We start from the raw sequence: 13,046 nt of genomic DNA, 5'->3' as shown, positions 1-13,046 counted from the left end.
GTCAGAGCTGCTTCAAAAAGCGGAAATTCACATTTTTGTACCATAGTTTGTAAACGCTATAACTTTTACCCAAACCATTTTTTTTTTACCCAAACATTTTTTTTTTATCAAAGACATGTAGAACTATAAATTTAGAGCAAAATTTCTATATGGATCTCGTTTTTTTTTGCAAAATTTTACAACTGAAAGTGAAAAATGTCATTTTTTTGCAAAAAAATCGTTAAATTTCGATTAATAACAAAAAAAGTAAAAATGTCAGCAGCAATGAAATACCACCAAATGAAAGCTCTATTAGTGAGAAGAAAAGGAGGTAAAATTCATTTGGGTGGTAAGTTGCATGACCGAGCAATAAACGGTGAAAGTAGTGTAGTGCCGATTTGTAAAAAAGGGCCTGGTCTTTAGGGGGGTATAAACCTGTGGTCCTTAAGTGGTTAAATAAATAAATAACATAAATACCAAAGCAACCAAAAACATATATTAACCAATCACGAGGGAGGTCCTAGAAGCCCCAATAACCACATAAACAGAAGTACAAAACAGGCGACTCCATCTTGCCCCCAGCCGTTGAACCCAGCTAGGAGGCATTAACAGATGGACGCCTAATTCGTTATTTCTATATCTTCCATGAGAGTCCAGACCCTCCCGCGGGGCTCTCCCATCCTCAAGTACCACCATATTTGCCAATTTCGAGGATCTCCCCCGCCTCCAACAACGCGCAGCTTGACCTACTTAAGCTTGCGCATCCCTTCACATCCTTAACGCTGTTTCTATACCGCCCTGGATCCCCAGAGACCACAAATCAATTCCGACAGTGTTAAGATGTACCCCATCCGCTCTCCAAAAACTACCAACACCTTTTTCCAACTCCTCATGCCGAACCGCAACCACCCGTTCCTAGCCATGAATCGGCCTACCGCCCTTTACCCGAGCCTTGTTGAGTCCTTCAACCGACCTCGCCCCCCTCCAAACCTTGCGCGGAACAATGTCCGACCAAACCGTTCTCAGACTTAGGAATAACGTCTAAAGCCGAACGAGGTCAAACTTCACATCCCTGATCAATTCCGTGAAAGGTCGCACACCCAGGTCATTTCCTCCAACATGAAGCACCAAAATATCCGGAGGGCGATCCAATCGCACAAACCGATGCACCTCCCGAAGGACACCCCCCACAACATTCCTCTAACCCCCAACCACCTGACCCTACCACTTCACTAGAAAAGAATTAAACACATACACAGACAAATAAACACTGCATATCTATAATAGACCAGGTCGAACGTAAGACCTGAAACGAACCGATTCCCAGCGACCAATTTTTTTAAGTACATCTTCACTGGCCCAGAGTCTGGCCGCCTCAGTCGCAGCTCCAATCCTAAAGGAGTGCCCAGAATACCCAGCTCCCTCCACCCCTAAAGCCCGTAAACATTTCTTAAACACTGCCAGAAATTGGAACCGGGACAAAAACGAACCATCCTCGTGCCGCAAAAACGGAGCAGAATCCCTCCCCAAACCCGTTAAATACCCCTCCACACACCGGACAGGGCACATAAAACATCCAGGGACAGAAAATAGCGTACACTGGTGCCCCTTTCCCTCCTGGTCCATTTTTAACTTCCGGATCAAGACAACAACCCTGTTCCAATACAAGTCCACATCCTCACCCCTCAAACCCCCCCCCCTCCCCTGCTCAGCTGGCACTGCCACTCACCAATTCCCCTAATCGAAACACCCCAAAAAAGGCTAACGAAAATGCAACCTTGAATAAAACCACTTCCCACCCAGAACTACAAACCGCGCCCAACTTCTCTCCTATCCCTAACAGCAGCTTAAACGAAACAGGCCTCCTCTGAACCCAAACGCTAAACCTGAAATGAAACGGTTTACCTGAGGAACAGACCAACCTTCTTCTTTCAAATGTCCCAGTAACAACACCAATGTCATCTCCTCGTCTTCAACACCTGCTTCCAACCTATCAGTCCACATAACCCAAGTCTTTCACGCCTTACCATATGCCCTCCAGGTACCGGGACTAAGCGAGTCCTTCAACAAGCCCATTACTGCTCCTCTAGGATCTCCCAAAGCCAATTCTGAAACTCCAGGCCCACTTCCTCCGCGTCTGGCACTAGAAGCCGGAACCGCTCCCACTGTAAACGAGATAGAGCATCCGCCACAGAGTTAGACACCCCAGCAACATGCTTCGCAACCACCCAAGCATTGATCGACAAACACTGTAGAACAAAAAATTGCAAGAGCCTAATCACTGCAGGGGAAGATGCCAACAAACTGTTGATGGCCTGCACCACCCCCAGATTATCACGATGGAAACGCACCTTCCTATTCGCAAATCTCTCCCCCCACAACACCACCGCCATGACAATGGGAAAAAGTTCTGAAAGAGCCAGGTTCTTAGTCCAACCCCGCGCCACCCACGTCTCCGGCCATGTACCTGCACACCATTGACCCTGAAAATAAGCCCCAAAACCAACTCCCCCCGACGCATCAGTATATAATTCGAAATCAACATTGTCACAAGCGTCCCCCATAAGCAACGTCCCACCATTGTACTGCTGCAAAAACTCCGCCCATACACGTAAATCCCCTTTTAACTCTTTTAGCAGCCGTATAAAGTGATATGGCGCGGAAACACTCGCTGTATCCGCGGCCAAGCGTCTATTAAAAATTCGACCCATCGGCATAATATGACATGCGAAATTACGTTTTCCCAACAAGGACTGCAAATCCCGCAACCTAATCTTTTTCTGTTTTATCGCTTGAGAAACCTCCTGGCGTAGATTCAATAGTTTGTCCTCTGGTAGTCTACACTCCATCCTTACAGTGTCTACGATAATACCCAGAAAACACAATTCTGTCACCGGTCGGACCGTCTTCTCGCTTGCCAGGGGGACTCCAAACCGCTCAAAAACCGACTGCAACGTATGAAGTAACAACGAACAAACCCTTGAACCTGCCGGGCCTAAACACAAAAAATCGTCCAGATAGTGAATGACCGATGAACAACCCGAAACATCCACCACTACCCATTCCAAAAATAAACAAAACATCTCAAAATATGCGCAAGAAAGCGAACACCCCATAGGTAGACACCTGTCCACATAATAACCCCCATCTCAAAAACAACTCAACAAATGCATGCTTTCCTCATGAAACGGTAACAAGCGGAAAGCAGCTTCAATGTCAACCTTGGCCAATAACGTCCCCTTGCCCCACCGCCGTACCCACTTCACAGCCGCATCAAATGACGTATACACCACCGAACACAATTCAGGATCTATACCGTCATTGACCGACACCCTTTGGATATGAAAAATAGTGAATGAGCCGAAACTTGTTCCGCTCTTTCTTAGGCACCACTCCCTACGGCGACACCTTTAAATCACCCAACGGCGGCACCCTGAAGGGTCCCGCCATCCGCCCCAGCTCCACCCCCTTCAACAATTTGTCAGCAACCACTTCCGGGTGATCAAGCGTGGACCTCAAATTCTTATGGACCAGAGGCCCCGCCGTCGTAACTGAAGGAATACGGAAACCGCACTTAAAACCACTAGTTATAAAGTTAGCCGCCGCCCAATCCGGGTACCTATCTAGAAACTCCTGCATCTTTTCCACCCGCAGCGGCGTCCGACCCTTTTCCACCCGCATCCCCACCCTTATGTCTTCCCCCCCTAAAACAACGGTTGGCTCCATGAGGGGCACCGCACAAAGTGCATTCGTGTTTAAACTTGCAATTAGCCCCAAATCTGCAGTTCCCTTAATTAAAAAGGAAACATAATCCCTTCGCTGATGCTGCTGCCAGCGTTCCCAGCGTGGACCACCCAGGCTTCCCCGAAAGGACTGCCCCGTCCTAGTCGGGGCCGTCACTTTCAACCAAAGCCCGATATCCTTGTGATCCCACCTAATATCCGGCCTGACCGCCTTGCGTTGTCGGAACTGTTCATCATAGCGGAGCCACCCAACCCCACCGTAAACCCGATACGCCTCACCTATATCATCCTTGTAACAGAATAACGCGGAACAGCATTCCGGAGACCTCTTACCAATGACGCTCGCCAGTATAGCGAAAGCCTGCAGCCAATTGGTAAACATGCGTGGGATTAACCGATAACGCAGTTTTTCATCTTCCTCTTTTTGTCACGGCTGTATGTGAGCAACAAGAGTATACACAGTAAAAAGAGCTACTGACCGGACCCAAACTAGGGAGGATAAAGGGTGACTCCTGTCAGACCCTCAAAGCTCTACCTATGCTGCAAAAGCACATGCCCGGATCCAAATGGCGGAACGAGGCATGCCCACGTACCTAAGACTGATGACCACTGTAACCCCTACAATAGTGGAAGGGGCACGGCCACCGGTGCCCTGCTCAGTATATGGAGGGAACCGTGGCCACCTCAGATCCAGTCAGAAAATAACCAGGTACACAACAATGTCTGCACACTTAGCTGAAGGTGCTGCAGCCGCAGAGAAGACGGATCCAAGGACAGCTGGCAATATCCGGAGTGCTTGCTGCAGCAGAACACAGGTCCAGTGAACTGATAGCTACAAGTAAAGATACTCAAGCAAGAGCTACAACTGAAATGAGAAATATAATCCACGCCCTACAATAGGAGGAGGGGTGATTTAAAGGCAGGGAAATCAACCGCAGGAGGAACAGCTGGGAGGAAGGAAACAGAAAGTAAAGACTTCATCACAGGGGCGGAGAAACAGAGCAGTGAGAACTCCTCCAAATTCTAGTAGTGACATCATCACAGGGGTGGAGAAACAGAGCTGTGAGAACGTCTCAAAGCTCTGGTAGTGACAGTACCCCCCCTCTACGGGTGGACTCCGGACACCCAGGACCCACCTTCTCAGGATGAGCCCTATGAAATGCCCTGATGAGGCGAGTGGCTTTAATGTCCGACACCGAAACCCACATCCTCTCCTCAGGACCATAACCCTTCCAATGAACGAGGTACTGAAGAGAACCGCGGACAATGCGAGAGTCCACAATTCTGGAAACCTCAAACTCCAGATTGCCATCAACCAAAATCAGAGGAGGAGGCAAAGAGGAGGGTACCGTGGGCTGGACATATGGTTTTAAGAGAGATCTGTGAAATACATTATGTATCTTCCAAACCCGTGGAAGATCAAGACGGAAGGCAACAGGATTGACGACTGACAAGATTTTATAAGGCTCAATAAACTTGGGACCCAATTTCCAGGAGGGAACCTTCAGTTTAATATTTCTTGTAGACAACCACACCAGATCACCCACATTCAGGTCCGGACCAGGCACACGTCTCTTATCAGCCACACGCTTATACTTCTCACTCATCTTTCTAAGATTACTCTGAATCTTTTGCCAAATGGTAGACAAAGACGAGGAAAATCTCTCCTCCTCAGGTAAACCAGAAAGAGCCTCCCCCCGAGAATGTCCCAAACTGCGGATGGAACCCATATGCACCAAAGAATAGTGACTTATCAGAAGATTCCTGACGACGGTTGTTCAGAGCAAACTCAGCAAGAGGGAGAAATGAACACCAATCCTCCTGGTTCTCTGCCACAAAACAGCGCAAATATGTCTCCAGATTCTGATTGAGGCGCTCAGTCTGACCATTCGACTGCGGGTGAAAAGCAGAAGAGAAGGACAGCCGAACCCCCAGGCGAGAACAGAAAGCCTTCCAGAACCTGGACACAAACTGCGTGCCTCTATCGGAAACAATATCAGAGGGAATGCAGTGCAATTTAACAATATGGTCGACAAAAGCTTGCGCCAACGTTTTAGCATTGGGTAAACCAGGGAAAGGTACGAAATGAGCCATCTTGCTAAAACGGTCCACCACCACCAGGATCACCGACTTCCCCGAGGAACGAGGAAGATCCGTGATAAAGTCCATGGACAGGTGTGTCCAAGGACGGGAAGGTATGGGTAACGGGAGAAGGGAACCTGAAGGCCGTGAACGAGGGACCTTAGCGCGAGCGCACGTCTCACAAGCAGCCACAAAACCCTCCACCGACTTACGAAGAGCCGGCCACCAAAATCTCCGAGCAATGAGATCTACCGTGGCTCTACTCCCGGGGTGACCAGCAAGAACCGTATCATGATGCTCCTTGAAGAGTTTCTCTCTGCCGGGGAGAGTTTTTTAGAGAAAAAGGCACAGGGTCGCCATTTGGCAGGAGAAGGGCCCTGGGACAAAACTGCACCCACACCCACCTCGGAAGCATCCACCTCAACAATAAAAGGTAAGGAAACATCGGGATGCACCAAGACGGGAGCAGACGCAAAACTCTCTTTAATCTTAGAAAAGGCTGCAAGCGCCTCCTCCGACCAAGAGGAAAAATCCGCCCCCTTTTTTGTCATGTCAGTAAGGGGTTTGACAACAGAGGAATAATTCAAAATGAACTTTCTGTAATAGTTCGCAAAACCCAGAAAGCGCATCAATGCCTTCTGATTCTCAGGAAGTTCCCACTCAAGTACAGCACGGACCTTCTCCGGATCCATGCGAAAACCAGAAGCAGAGAGGAGAAAACCCAGAAATTGAATCTCCGATACCATAAAAAGACATTTCTCCAGCTTGGCGTACAATTTATTTTCCCGCAGAATCTGCAGAACCTGAAAAAGATGATCCTGATGGGTCTGAACATCAGGGGAAAAAATCAAAATATCATCAAGATACACCAATACAAATTTCCCCATTAAATGGTAGAAAATACTATTAACAAAATGCTGAAAGACGGCCGGAGCATTCATCAGGCCGAAAGGCATAACGAGATTCTCGAAATGCCCGTTAGGGGTATTAAAGGCCGTTTTCCATTCATCCCCCTCTCTGACCCTGACCAGGTTGTACACGCCTCTCAAATCCAATTTGGAAAACACCTTGGCCCCAACAATTTGGTTGAAGAGGTCCGGGATCAGAGGAAGGGGATAGGGATCGCGAATCGTGATACGGTTCAGCTCCCTAAAATCTAGGCAAGGTCTCAGAGAGCCATCTTTTTTTTTTAACAAAAAAAAACTCCGCGGCCACAGGTGACTTTGAGGGACGAATATGCCCCTTATCGAGACTCTCGGAGATATAAGTTCGCATTGCGATTCTTTACGGTTGTGAGAGATTGTAGAGGCGTGCTTTTAGCAGCTTGGCGCCGGGAATGAGGTTAATGGGACATTCAAACTCCCGGTGAGGAGGTAGCTCCTGAACACCGCTCTCGGAAAACACGTCCGAGAAATCAGAGAGAAATGATGGCACAGTTTTAGTAGACACCTCTGCAAAAGTCGCTGTGAGACAATTCTCTCTACAAAAGTCACTCCACTCATTTATTTGCCTTCCTTGCCAATCAATAGTGGGGTTATGTCTAGTGAGCTAGGGTAACCCCAAAACTAGAGGAGAAGGCAATCCGTTAAGGACAAAACAAGATATATCCTCCACATGAGTGTCACCTACAGCTAGCCGGATATTGTGAACAATGCCCTTCAGAGATCTCTGTGAGAGTAGAGCAGAGTCAATAGCAAAAACAGGTATATCCTTTTCTAATGTGCAAACCTGAAAACCATGCATGGCTACAAATTGAGTGTCAATAAGATTGACGGCCGCTCCACTATCGACAAAAATCTCACAAGAAATGACCTTGCTCTCTAGCGCCACCCTGGCAGACAGGAGAAAATGGGAACTGCAGGTCAGAGGAAAAACATCAATTCCTACATCAACTTTGCCCAAAGTAGCAGATGAAGCAGAATTTGATGATTTACCTTTTGAGGTTTTTCTCTTATTATCGCTCTTAGTACAGTTCAAGAATCTCCTAGACGGACAAACATTTGCCAAATGACCTATGCCCCCACAACAAAAACACACCATACTCTGAGGACTAAATCCTCTTTTATCAGGGGCAAGTCGACCTAGCTGCATGGGCTCCTCCTCAGAGGGGAGCGAGACAGGATGAGGCCCCTGCACACTGAATGAGTCCGCACCATTGCCCCTAGACTGACAATGGCTGGACAGAGAGGTCTTGTTTCTTTCTCTTAGACGCCTGTCAAGGCGTACCGCCAATGACATGGCAGATTCTAAGGACGTTGGTCTCTCATGGAAAGCAAACGCATCTTTCAATCTCTCTGAGAGACCATGACAGAACTGACTCCGGAGTGCAGCATCATTCCAACCTGAATCAGCTGCCCATCTCCGAAATTCAGAACAATAAAGCTCCGCAGACAGTTTGTTCTGGCATAAAACACGTAAGTTAGATTCGGCCAGAGCAACACGATCCGGGTCATCATATATCTGCCCCAGGGCCACGAAAAATCTTTCCACGGATCGAAGGGAGGGATCCCCTGATGGCAGCGAAAAAGCCCAAGTCTGAGCATTACCCCTGAGCAGGGAGATGACAATCCTCACCCTCTGCTCCTCCTTACCAGAGGAGTGGGGACACAAGCAAAAATGGAGTTTGCATGCCTCTCTAAAGCGAACAAAATTCTCACTGCCCCCGGAGAACGTTTCCGGAAGTGAGACCTTTGGCTCGCAACAGACTCCATGAGCCGGAGCAGAGCCCAATGCTTGAAGCTGAGTCATAGATTGACGGAGATCCGCTACTTCCAAAGAAAGACCCTGCATGCGGTCAACCAGGCCAGAAAGCGGATCCATGTCAAAAAAGGACGGTTTTGGTGGATTATAATGTCACGGCTGTATGTGAGCAACAAGAGTATACACAGTAAAAAGAGCTACTGACCGGACCCAAACTAGGGAGGATAAAAGGTAACCCCTGTCAGACCCTCAAAGCTCTCCTTATGCTGCTAAAGCACATGCCCGGATCCAAATGGCGGAACGAGGCATGCCCACGTACCTAAGACTGATGACCACTGTAACCCCTACAATAGTGGAAGGGGCACGGCCACCGGTGCCCTGCTCAGTATATGGAGGGAACCGTGGCCACCTCAGATCCAGTCAGAAAATAACCAGGTACACAACAATGTCTGCACACTTAGCTGAAGGTGCTGCAGCCGCAGAGAAGACGGATCCAAGGACAGCTGGCAATATCCGGAGTGCTTGCTGCAGCAGAACACAGGTCCAGTGAACTGATAGCTACAAGTGAAGATACTCAAGCAAGAGCTACAACTGAAATGAGAAATATAATCCACGCCCTACAATAGGAGGAGGGGTGATTTAAAGGCAGGGAAATCAACCGCAGGAGGAACAGCTGGGAGGAAGGAAACAGAAAGTAAAGACTTCATCACAGGGGCGGAGAAACAGAGCAGTGAGAACTCCTCCAAACTCTAGTAGTGACATCATCACAGGGGTGGAGAAACAGAGCTGTGAGAACGTCTCAAAGCTCTGGTAGTGACACTTTTTTACCGTCATCCCTCTTATTTCTATCCAAATTAAAGCGTTCTAAGGGGAGCAGCGAAAAAGTTTCGACATATTCCCCTTTCCAAATTTTTTCTTTTACCTCTGTCTTCAAATGAGCCCCCAAGGGGCCTTCATAGCACACATACACCTCCCCCCGCGCCCTATCGTCTAGCCTGGGACCCTCCTCTCCCCCCCGGCCTGCGTTTCCACCGACACTGACAGAACTGCACCCGCCACCGACCCGGTCCCCTGACCCAACCCCCATGCTGGCAGCGGCGACCCCCCAGTCGGCCCGAGACTCGCTAACCAACCTGCCAGTCCCCCCAACAACTGACCTAAACCCCTGCCTAAATCACCCGTGACCATCCGACCCCCCGGGGAGTAACCCTTAGCTAAATAGGGGCCCCATGATGTCTCACCAAGCACCGCGGGTGCTGTGACGCCCGCTGCCGCAGGTCCGGACACCGGATGATCGCAAACTCCAACTGCTCAGCTCCTGGAGGTACATGGACGCTCATCCTGGAAAGCCTGGGAAACCCTCTGGACGAGCTTGGATGGTTCGGCCCGTGGTAACATGGCTCCTGCCACATGGTGGATGGATCCCTCTTCATCCATTACTCTGGGCCTGTGTAGGTCTTCCATCTCTGCCTGCACAGCCCGCATACCCTGAACTTGCTGACCTCGCCAAGCGGGCCGACCCACAGATCCTGGTCGTGAATCCGACGCGCATGCTGCAGAGAGCGGGGGAGAGGGGGTCCCCCTCTGCTCTGGGTCCATCCTCCTGTGGCGGGAGCGCCTCACAGCAGGCAGCGCTGGCACCCCCCACCGCGGAGGTTCCCTTGAGAAGCTCCTAACTCTGCGCTGGACCCTGGGGGTGCATACTGGGCTTAGGCGCGCCGGCGGGTGTCCCCGCCACTGCCGGGCAGCCCGATCCATACGGGCATCTACTGCAGCTGGGTCCACCAAGCATCCAACGACCTGCTCCTGAAGCCAGCCTGGACCCCGCACCTCTGCCTCCCGTCTAAGTCTCTCCAGCAGCTCCTCCACAAACATCTCCATCGCAGACATCGATAGCTGCAACAGGAGCCCTGCACACACTCTCCTGCGTCCGTTAACTTGCTTTTACTATCCAAGATGGCCGCCATACCGTCACTCCTCTCTCTTCCTCGGCCGTTAGCCACGCCCCTCCCCGTTACCATGACAAATAACTCCACCCTCACCTCTACCTCGTCTCCTTAACCCTTCCTGCTCTATCCCTCACACCCAAACCATCCTCATGATGGCCTCCCCCATCACTGCGCTCTTAGTCCGGCCTTACTGGAACCAGATCTTGCCTGTTATGCCCACAATAGTGTTACGCCTATTCTAGCGTAACCAGACAAGGTGAGCCTTTTACTTGTTTTATTGGTTACCCAGTGTGAACATACTACCCTATTGTGCGCCATCTCTATCAAGCCCTAGGCACGTCCACCACTTAAAAAATCATCCACATTACTGGTACTGTTCAATGCTACGGATTTTCTACATGAAAATCTGCAACATATTCACAGTATCTCCTACTAATCTTTAGTCTCTGATGTTTTGAGTATTTGATGATTCCAGGCTGATATTGGGTGTTTTCTTAGAACCACCAACCAGAGATGTACCTGCCACAAATGTAGGAAATGCCAGTGCCACTACAGAGAACCATCATGGAAGTGGATAAAATGCTGTCTGAATAAAATCTCTCCAGTGCCACTACTGATGACTAGGGAAATGGATAAAATGTTGTCTGAATCATATCTTTCCTAAAGTAATTTGCAGATTCTAAAATTGTTGTTTGGGTAAGGCCTCATACACACATCCGTGTTTGTGACGACATTAGTGACAAAACGGTTAGCAGTTCATTCGTGAAGATGTCCGTGAAGGATCCGTGTTTGATCCATGTGTCCTTTTTTGCCCACTGTGTGTCATCTGTAATACACGGACAATGCTCAGCTGAGCATTTACTAGTAATGAAACAGTGACTAAACCCGGATGCCATTCATGTTGTGTCCATGGTTTTTCATGGACCCACAGACTATAATGGGCACAAGGGACAAAAATAGGGCATGCTTCAATATAGTAACCACGACCCTACAGACCGCGGAAATTAATGGATGTGTGAATGAACACATTAAAAGCAATAGGTATGTGTGCTATCCATGGAGAACACAGACAGCACACATCCGTGACTCACTAACGTGTTAATAATAGAGTTGAGCGGACACCTGGATGTCCGGGTTCGGCAGGTTCGGCCGAACTTGAAAAATAAATTCGGGTTCGGGACCCGAACTTGACCCCGAACCCAAACCCCATTGAAGTCAATGGGGACCCGAACTTTTGAGCACTAAAATGGCTGTAAAAATGTCATGGAAAGAGCTAGAGGGCTGCAAAAAGCAGCAAAATGTGCTTAAGAGCATGGCAAATGCTCTGCAAACAAATGTGGATAGGGAAATGAATAAAAAAAAACATAAAAGACCTAAAAAAATTAAAATTAGGAATGATGTAGGAGGAATGGGTGGATGTGGCCGTGTAGGCTCACGTGGCGGTCTAGGTGCAAACGGCGGCGAAGGAGGAATAGGTAGCCAACACAGATGTGTGTTATTTTGCATTTTTACATAGGGGTATCCCCCAAAATATTGGGACATATAAAAAAAAAAAGGAATAAGTGCACTTGAGTACAAGGATGGATGGTTGAGGCTGTTAGAACTGTCTATTCTGCCCAAGGTACAGACAAGTCTTGTGGGATCCAGGCCTGGTTCATTTTGATAAAACGTGAGCTTGTCCACGTTGGCTGTGGACAGGCGGCTGCGTCTGTCTGTAATGACGCCTCCTGCCGTGCTAAATACACGTTCAGAGAGTACACTGGCTGCAGGGCAGGCCAGCACCTCCAAGGCATACAGGGCAAGCTCTGGCCATGTGGACAATTTGGAGACCCAGAAGTTAAATGGGGCAGTCAGTACATGTAGTCGTGTGCAAAGGTACTGTTCCACCATGTTGTTCAAATGCTGCCTCCTGCTAACACGCTCCATATCAGCAGTTGGGGCCGGTTGTTGCGGCGAGATGACAAAGCTTTTCCACATGTCGGCCATGCTAACCCTGCCTTCTGAGGTGCTGGCGCTGACACAGCTGCGTTGGCGACCCCTTTCTCCTCCCCTGCCTTCGCCTTGTGCTTCCACTTGTCCCCCGGCATCAGTCGGGAATGCTCTCAGAAGCGCATCTACCAGCGTGCGCCTGTAGTTGCGCATCTTCCGATCACGCTCCAGTGAGGGAATTAAGGATGGCACATTGTCTTGTAACGGGGATCCAGCAGGGTGGCCACCCAGTAGTCAGCACACGTTAAAATGTGGGCAACTCTGCTTTCGTTGCGCAGGCACTGCAGCATGTAGTCGCTCATGTGTGCCAGGCTGCCCAGAGGTAAGGACAAGCTGTCCTCTGTGGGAGGTGTATCGTCTGCGTCCTCCGTATCCCCCCAGCCACGCACCAGTGATGGGCCCGAGCTGCGTTGGATGCCACCCCGCTGTGAACATGCTTCATCCCCATCCTCCTCCTCATCCTCCTCCTCCTAGTCCTCCAGTAGTGGGCCCTGGCTGGCCAAATTTGTACCTGGCCTCTGCTGTTGCAAAAATCCTCTTTCTGAGCCACTTCTAAAAGACTGACCTGAAAGTGTTAGAGATGACCCCTCTTCCTCCTCTTCGT

Source organism: Bufo bufo, chromosome 4 (assembly GCF_905171765.1).
Source record: "Bufo bufo chromosome 4, aBufBuf1.1, whole genome shotgun sequence".
NCBI lineage: Eukaryota > Metazoa > Chordata > Amphibia > Anura > Bufonidae > Bufo > Bufo bufo.
Note: the sequence above shows the minus strand (reverse complement) of the source record.